The sequence below is a fragment of the Rhinolophus sinicus genome, linkage group LG12 (assembly GCF_036562045.2).
Source record: "Rhinolophus sinicus isolate RSC01 linkage group LG12, ASM3656204v1, whole genome shotgun sequence".
Lineage (NCBI taxonomy): Eukaryota > Metazoa > Chordata > Mammalia > Chiroptera > Rhinolophidae > Rhinolophus > Rhinolophus sinicus.
In genome coordinates, this window is record NC_133761.1 from 45,928,207 (window position 1) to 45,935,315 (window position 7,109).

At 50.0% G+C, this 7,109-nt stretch overlaps 1 long non-coding RNA gene across 1 annotated transcript; it reads right to left on the reverse strand.

The window, feature by feature from the left end:
- Window positions 1-2,937: 2,937 nt before the first annotated feature.
- On the reverse strand, window positions 2,938-6,626 carry LOC141567828 (uncharacterized). Its single transcript, XR_012490680.1, has 3 exons — window positions 6,493-6,626; window positions 5,390-5,699; window positions 2,938-4,996 (listed from the first exon to the last, which is right to left on the reverse strand). It is a non-coding gene; the product is annotated as an uncharacterized LOC141567828 (long non-coding RNA).
- Between the last annotated feature and the right edge of the window lie 483 nt (window positions 6,627-7,109).

Here is a 7,109-nt window from a genome sequence, read left to right on the forward strand (position 1 = left end):
CTTGGGGCACCACTAGGGCCGGGTGTGAGGGGAGACAGCTGGGCTTTCTCATCCGCTCCAGCTCAGGGTTTCTGAGGGCTGCCCATTCCCGCCGAAGAAGAAGTGGCAGCAAGAACTGGGAACCAGAGCCGGAAACAAGTGTCTGAAGGAAAGGGTCCTTTGTGACCACACCCCATTATCCTGGTCCAGGGGGTTGTGACACAGTGGCAACTGGGAAGCCCAGAACAGGGAGATTTTAAGCCACACAACCTAAAGCCAGGACTCCTTGAGAGGCCCATTTCCTGCTCGGCACCTTCTCCCAGCGACCCCTCTGCACAGCCTGCGCCCCCTCTCACTGCTGTGTTCTTCCTTCTTCCAGAAAACAGGTTAGGCAGCCAGGATTTCAGGCTTGCTTTCTTGGATCTCCTGGCTTTCATCAGTTTTTCTCCTCCTGCATGTTACCTGGAAGCCTAGAGGCCCCCCCAGACACACAGAACGATAAAGGTCCAAAAAATGGGATGTTAGGCTGGGAGCGTAATGTCAGGGAAGAGGGCCAAGGGGGTGGGTGCAGGGGTCGGGGGAGCAGAGCAGAGGAGCCGTCTATGAAATGGTTCTGTTCGGTTCGGTCTGGGAGGAGGTGGCTGGAAACGACAGTTTGGATCAGAACGGGGAGCTGTGCCTGCGGAGCAGCCTCTTTTCTCCAGTTCTAACAGCGCCATCAAGTGGCGCTGCGGGCAGGCGCGCCAGAGCCCGGAGCTAGAGCGGATCCCGCGGAGAGAAGCAAGAGCTGTGCAGAGGGCGCCCTGCAACTGCCGCCTCAGTCACGTAGCCAAACACCTTCCCTAGCACGGTCTGCAAGGAGGTGGGGACGATATCCCCCCAAGTATAAAAAATAATCCTCATGGCTACGGGAGATCAAGTTGGCCCCGCCCCTGCAAATGTGCTTCCTTTAGCCTGTCTGTCTACACACGGGAGCGTCGCTGGGAGGCGTTAGGACAAAAGTCACAGTCCCACGAGGCGCACCGAAACACATTTTCAACTTGAGACATGGTCAGTGACCAGAGAAGGCCTGCCTTTGCCGTCCCATCTCCTCTGCGTTCCAGGAGAGCTGAGCACACCGGAAGCCTGCCCAGAATCCCTCTGGCTACATTTCTGGCATTCTGCGAACTTAATTACATTCCTTGTGTGTGTGTGTTTTTTCTTTTTAGCTCTGCAAATCAAAATCAATTCACCTTAGGAATAAGAAAGTGGTTTTCTTTCTAATGAGAGGAATGTAAAAGAAACAAAAGACTTTCCCGGCAGTTGTGTGTTTGGGTAACTGAGAGTGAGGAGGGGGTGGGGCAGGAAGAGTGAGAACATTCCAGGAGGAGTCCGTGGCCCTGGGGCAGGTCCAAGCCCTGACACTAAGCGGCTGTGTACCTCTGAGGGGGTGACCTCACTCGCTGGCCTCATTTTTCTGTGCAAACAGGAGATAGACCTAGATCCATGGTTTTCTAAACTACTGTCCTCAGGCCCTGGGGGCAGGGTGCCAGGTTGGTGGGACTTTGGCCCCCATCCCCTTTACCTGAACAACTTTGCCTTTGTTCATCTGTCATAGTTGGCTTGTAGGAAAGGTCTCATTTGAACAATGGGTTACACAGCATCAGAGCCCTTTTTGGGGGGTCTGCCCAGGCCATGACTTTCAGAAGAGTCCACCAAGCTGGCAGCACTGAGGCCCTAACACTGCATTTGGGCTTCGTGACCGCAGACCCACTGTTGGCACTAGAGATGGACATCTGCCCCAGGTGAACCAACCTGATTCCCCCTCCCCAGAATTTGAAATTGGGTCAGATTGGGTCAAAGTCATTCTGTTAGAGCTGAAGTAGCCACTGGGACAGCAACTTGGATCACCTAATGGAGGAGCCCAGAGCTCGGGGCACCATGTTCTCCTACAGAAAATTTCTCCTGTTAAAAGCTTTAAAATCTCTGACGATAGCCGAGATATGGAAGCAACCGAAGTGTCCATCAATAGACAAGTGGACAAAGAAGTGGTAAATATGTACAATGGAGTATTACTCAGCCACAAAAAAGAATGAAACCTTAACATTTGCAACAACATTGATGGACCTAGAGGGCATTGTGCTAAGTGAGTAAGTCAGACAGAGAAAGACAAACACCCTATGATTTCAGTTATATGTGGAATCTAAAGAACCAAAATAAACAAACAAAACAAAACAGAAATAGACCCATAGATATGAGAATAAACTGATGGTTGCCAGATGGGAGGGGGATTGGATGGATGAAAAAGGGGAAGAAATACAAATGGGTAGTTAGGGCATATAGTTAATACTGTCATAACTATGCGGGGTGTCAGGGGTACTAGACTCATTGGGGTGATCATTTTGTAAGTTGTAGATATGTCTAATCACTAGGCTGTACACCTGAAACTAATATAATATTGAATATCAACTGTAACTGAAAAGACCTAAATTTTAATTTCAAAAATATTTTGTTGTTCATATCTATCTGGACTACACTTTTAAAAATTTATTTGTCCTGAAATCTTCCTCCCAAGGACTTAAATATCTGTAAATGTGCTAGTTCATGCATTGATCCATTCATCTCTTTTCTTAGATGCTCTGACATATGCCAAAGAAATAAATGGAAAAACTCCCTTCACTAAGGTCTTGCAGGGTGGAATTTGAAGAAATCATAATTTTAAATGCCTATTTCCTAAATTAGGCTTTCTTTTTTTTAATGTTTCCTTTAAAAGGCTGCTTTATTGGCTTAAGTGGCAAATTTATAAAGTTAACATGCCTTGATCTATTCAAAATTATGATTACATTATTAGCATAATGACAATTGCACATGTACAGTTAATATTGCACACATACTGTATCCAAGGGGTTCTTCTTAGATTTAAGATTAAAACCCATAATGCCTTGAATAGCATGATCACAAACGCCCACTATTTAAAAACAACAAATGTATATGCTTTACAACACCTCCCCTTCTTTCTTCATCCCAAAACTAAATTAGAGAACACACAACAGAGAAAAAGTCACATACTCTCAACTTGAGAAAAAGCTTTCAGTGTACTTGAGTATTTATCAAACTCTGAGTCATGACCCAAGAGTGGGCCCTGAAATTGGTTTTGTAGATCAGGACCAACATGTTCGAATTTCTTTGAAAAAATTAGAGCATGTCACCTGCAGTAGAGCGAAGTACTTTATATGAAATCTGCCTTCGGTTACATAAATGTGTGTGCGGGTGAGGCTGTCAAACGCACGTCTCCCTGTGGGGCTCAGTCAGGCGTCTGTCACGGCTCCAGATTCACCCTGCCACCCTCCCCTCCTGTCCGCCACCGACCCCACACACGTGCATGGGACACATGCACTGGGGGCACCTCCACATCATTTCACTGCCCCCACATCCCGGCAAACTCGCAGGGCTTTTCAAGACTGACTCAGTTGTGACTTCCTCTCCTCAGAGAGCCACCCCAGTGATTGGCCAGGTCTGCCACATTTGATTCCCAGAGCACATCACATCTGTTTGGCATTTGGGTTTGGGTTTTGGGGGGTAAGGAGGCAGGTGCCTGGTGGGATCTGCAGAGTCTAGGAAGCCAGGCTTGAAAGCCCTGGTCACTCTGGTCGAGCTGCTGTCGGGCCCAGATGACAGAGCTGCCCAGTGGCTGTTATTCTCACACAGGGTCCGTATACATTCCTGGCCCTATAGTGGCGGTCTCTGACGGCCACATAGCAGAGAATCCAGTTGAAAGTGATGTTTTTGCTCACATGACACAAAATAACCATTTCACCTGTTTTTCTCTGATAGGACTGAAGGATGGGATTTTTCTTGGCGTAGAACAGAGCAGGCTTGCTACTAGAATCATGGACCTGGGAGCTGGCTTCACCTGGCAGTCATCAAAAGGAGCCTCTCCGGGCCCAACCTAAGAATTAAGAACCTGCATCTTAACAAGACCTCAGAGATTCGTGCATCTGTTTAAAGACTGAAGAGCTGGAATTCAGAAATGCTGGCGCACTAACTGACATTGGCTGCCACAGTTTTCATTGGGCCGCAGTGAGAATGTCCTTTCTCGGCAAGCACCCCCGCTCACTCTGACTGTATTCCCTTTCCATTACTGTTTTGGCATAAAAATGTGCTTTGCTTTAGGAAGTGAGAGTGATTGTGATTGTGGATGGAGTTTTGTTTTGTGCCATGTCTTCAGTTGGCAAAATAAAACTTGGTTACCTGTGCCAGCCTTGCAATTTTTCCAGCCATGAACCCAAAAGCCTGGGAACAACTAGTAAAAATGAAGCCGGAAATGTGTGTCACTGATTTCTGTGTTGTCAAAATTGGAAAGGGGTGTTCCATGTTAAGGTATGGGTGCAGCGGTGTTTGCATAATCGTTCATAATTCTGGAAACTCCAAGGGGTGCCTACTTGGTAGGGAGCATTGTGTGTTGCTCAGAAATAGAGCCAGGAAGGCAGTGGGCCACTTGAAGGCGGAGTTCCAGAGCCCAGGCTTGCCTGCCCTTCAGCACACCCACAGACTAGCAGATTGCTGTAAGAGCGCCATAACCTTGCAAAAGTAGTACCTTTGACTATAGCAAAGTGGACATAATGCAATCTCATGAAAATGGCCCCAGCACTTAGGCACTTAAGAATTTTGAGGAGACAGCCTTCCTGTCTGGAGCCCCAAACACATCCTGGCTTGTCTGCCCCGACAGCCTCTCCGAAAAACCAGAGGGCCTGTTATGAGCAGGAACCCGGCAGGTGAGGAAATCATGCAGTGGGGTAACAGAAGTGATTTGCCTGAATCAATGGAATGCTTGCAGTGATTCCATGCGATGGGGCTGGTATAGTGAGATGATAGAAGGCCAGGCAGCGAGCAGTGTGGCTGCGGGCCCTGAAGGGGAAGGACAGGCTCATCTCCACTGCACGGACGCCGGGCCTCCCGCTGCCAGTGTCCTGGGATTCTCAGCATTCCAAAACCCGGCAAATGACAAAGGCAGTGTTCATGGCATTTCAGAACAGACCTGGAAATTTTAAATGTCAAAATGAATGATATGGAAAGACTTGTGGGAGAAGCAAAGAGGCAGAAGCTGAGCTGGGAAAATGGAAAGGCATGGGGTGCCAGAGGGACCGCTGGTTCACACGTCCGTGGGGCGCAGAGTCTTTGAATAAAGACACTCAGAAGCAGAAAAACATCTTGAGCTGTCACAAGAAGCAGTGATGTGGCAAAAATGTGAAGATTAATGTGGTCCCGGTGGGGAAAGCTGGGGCACGTGTTATTGATTTTATCGAGGACCCAATGTCTGAGTGGGAAGCATCTGATCTGCACGGGGATGTCACAGAGCAAGGCGTGCTGTTACCCCAGCTGACCCGGACCCAGGCTTTGTGTCTGATCTCATGCAGCAGCTCCGACTCACCTAGCACGAGGCTCCAGGTCCACGGAAGCTTCCACAATGAAGGTCAGATTTGTCACTCGATTGCCACTTTCCATGTGGGCCCCTCAAGAGGAGGGGAGAGTGACTGTGAGAGTGACTGTGATTGTGGATGGAGTTTTGTTTTGTACCATATCTTCAGTTGGCAAAATCCAGCCTCCCAGAGCCTTTTACCATTCGTGTGAGGACGTGTCCTGTACTTCGAGGCAGGAAACCAGGGCTGCAGCCGCGCTCCACTCTGCCCTCTGCGGCTGGGGGTCAGGGACAGCCACCTCCCTGAGCTTAGTCTCCTCACCTGTAGATGACAGGCGTGGGCTGGGCATGACGACATCCCCTTTGAATGGCAAGGTTCTATGAGTCTCAGAAATTTGAATCCTCAAGTTTAACCTGAGCGGGAAGGCAGCCCTTATGTTTCCACAATGGGTTCCAACTTCCAGAGTATTTTTTAAAATACCGTTTAAACCTCACAACAATCCTACAAATTAAAAAGTTCCGTTTTATAGATGAGGAAACAAACCAAAGCCTTCAGAGCTGGTCAGTGGTCCCTCGTGCCCGTAGAGAATGTCACCCAGGAAGGAGGCCATGGGCATGTCCCACGGTAGGTCTGTGAGGTGGCCCCGGCCAGGCTGGCACCGTAGCAGTGGGTGTCTGGCCACTCTCCCCTGTTGGCAGCACTCCCACACTTTTCTTTCTCAGCAATGCTCCCTGCAAAAGCCCCACTTTGCCCAGGCCGCCTGGAAGTGCTCCCCACTCTACTGCCCTGAAAGCCCCAGGAAGGAGGGACTTGGTCTGTCCTCTCAGTGGTTCCCCAGCACCTGACACATAGTGTCAATAAAGATCTGGAACTGACCACACCTCTTCCGCCCATGCCAAGCCTGACCCTTCCCCTCAGATCTCTTTCTTAGTTCCTGCTGTTCCCAGCTCATCCCCACCTTGGCCCCAGAGCTGGTGGCCAGCTTCACCCTTGTTGGATCTGGGACTTCACTCCCCACCCCCATTGACCACCTAGCAGCCCAGGCCAGAGCCCAGGGGCCCACCTTGATGATTGTAGGGAGGAGGGCAGAGAATAGACCCTTGGGGCTCCTTACCCTCTGTCATGTCACAAACACACAGCCAGGTTTCCAGGTCAAGAATGGGGACCAGAATGCCACTACCTCACTCCCTGAAAAGGAGCTGCTGCTGAGACCAGGGCGCAGGGCCTGATGCCGTCATACTGTCTCGCCCACATTCACCACTCAGATAACCAGTGACCTCTGAGAATTCACCCCAAGGCCTCCACACAACCACCCACCCCCCATCTACCCAGCCTGTCAGTGGGAAAATATCTCAGCTTGGTCATCTGCCATTAAAAAAATAAACAGATTCTTCTTTAAAAAAATGCTCATTTCCCAGCCATCCCCACCCCCCAGCCCCCAGAACACTGACACCATGATCAGTCCAAGAGGACCCAGGACAAGCTGTCACATTCTGTCCTGATCCCATAGCACCCCCTGCCTCCTGCAGGACGGGGAGTGTGGGGCGGGCCCCCTGTTGCCAGGCGTTCTGTTTGGATTCCTGTCTGAGGCCTCCCAAGTGATCCGTCACTTGCGTCACCCACACTTGTGCTCAGCTCCCTCAAACAACACCAGCTTTGGCCTCTCAGGGAAATCTGCCCACTGGTCCGATCCCTAAGGCCCCCTGATGGGATGACCTGGGTGACCAGTGC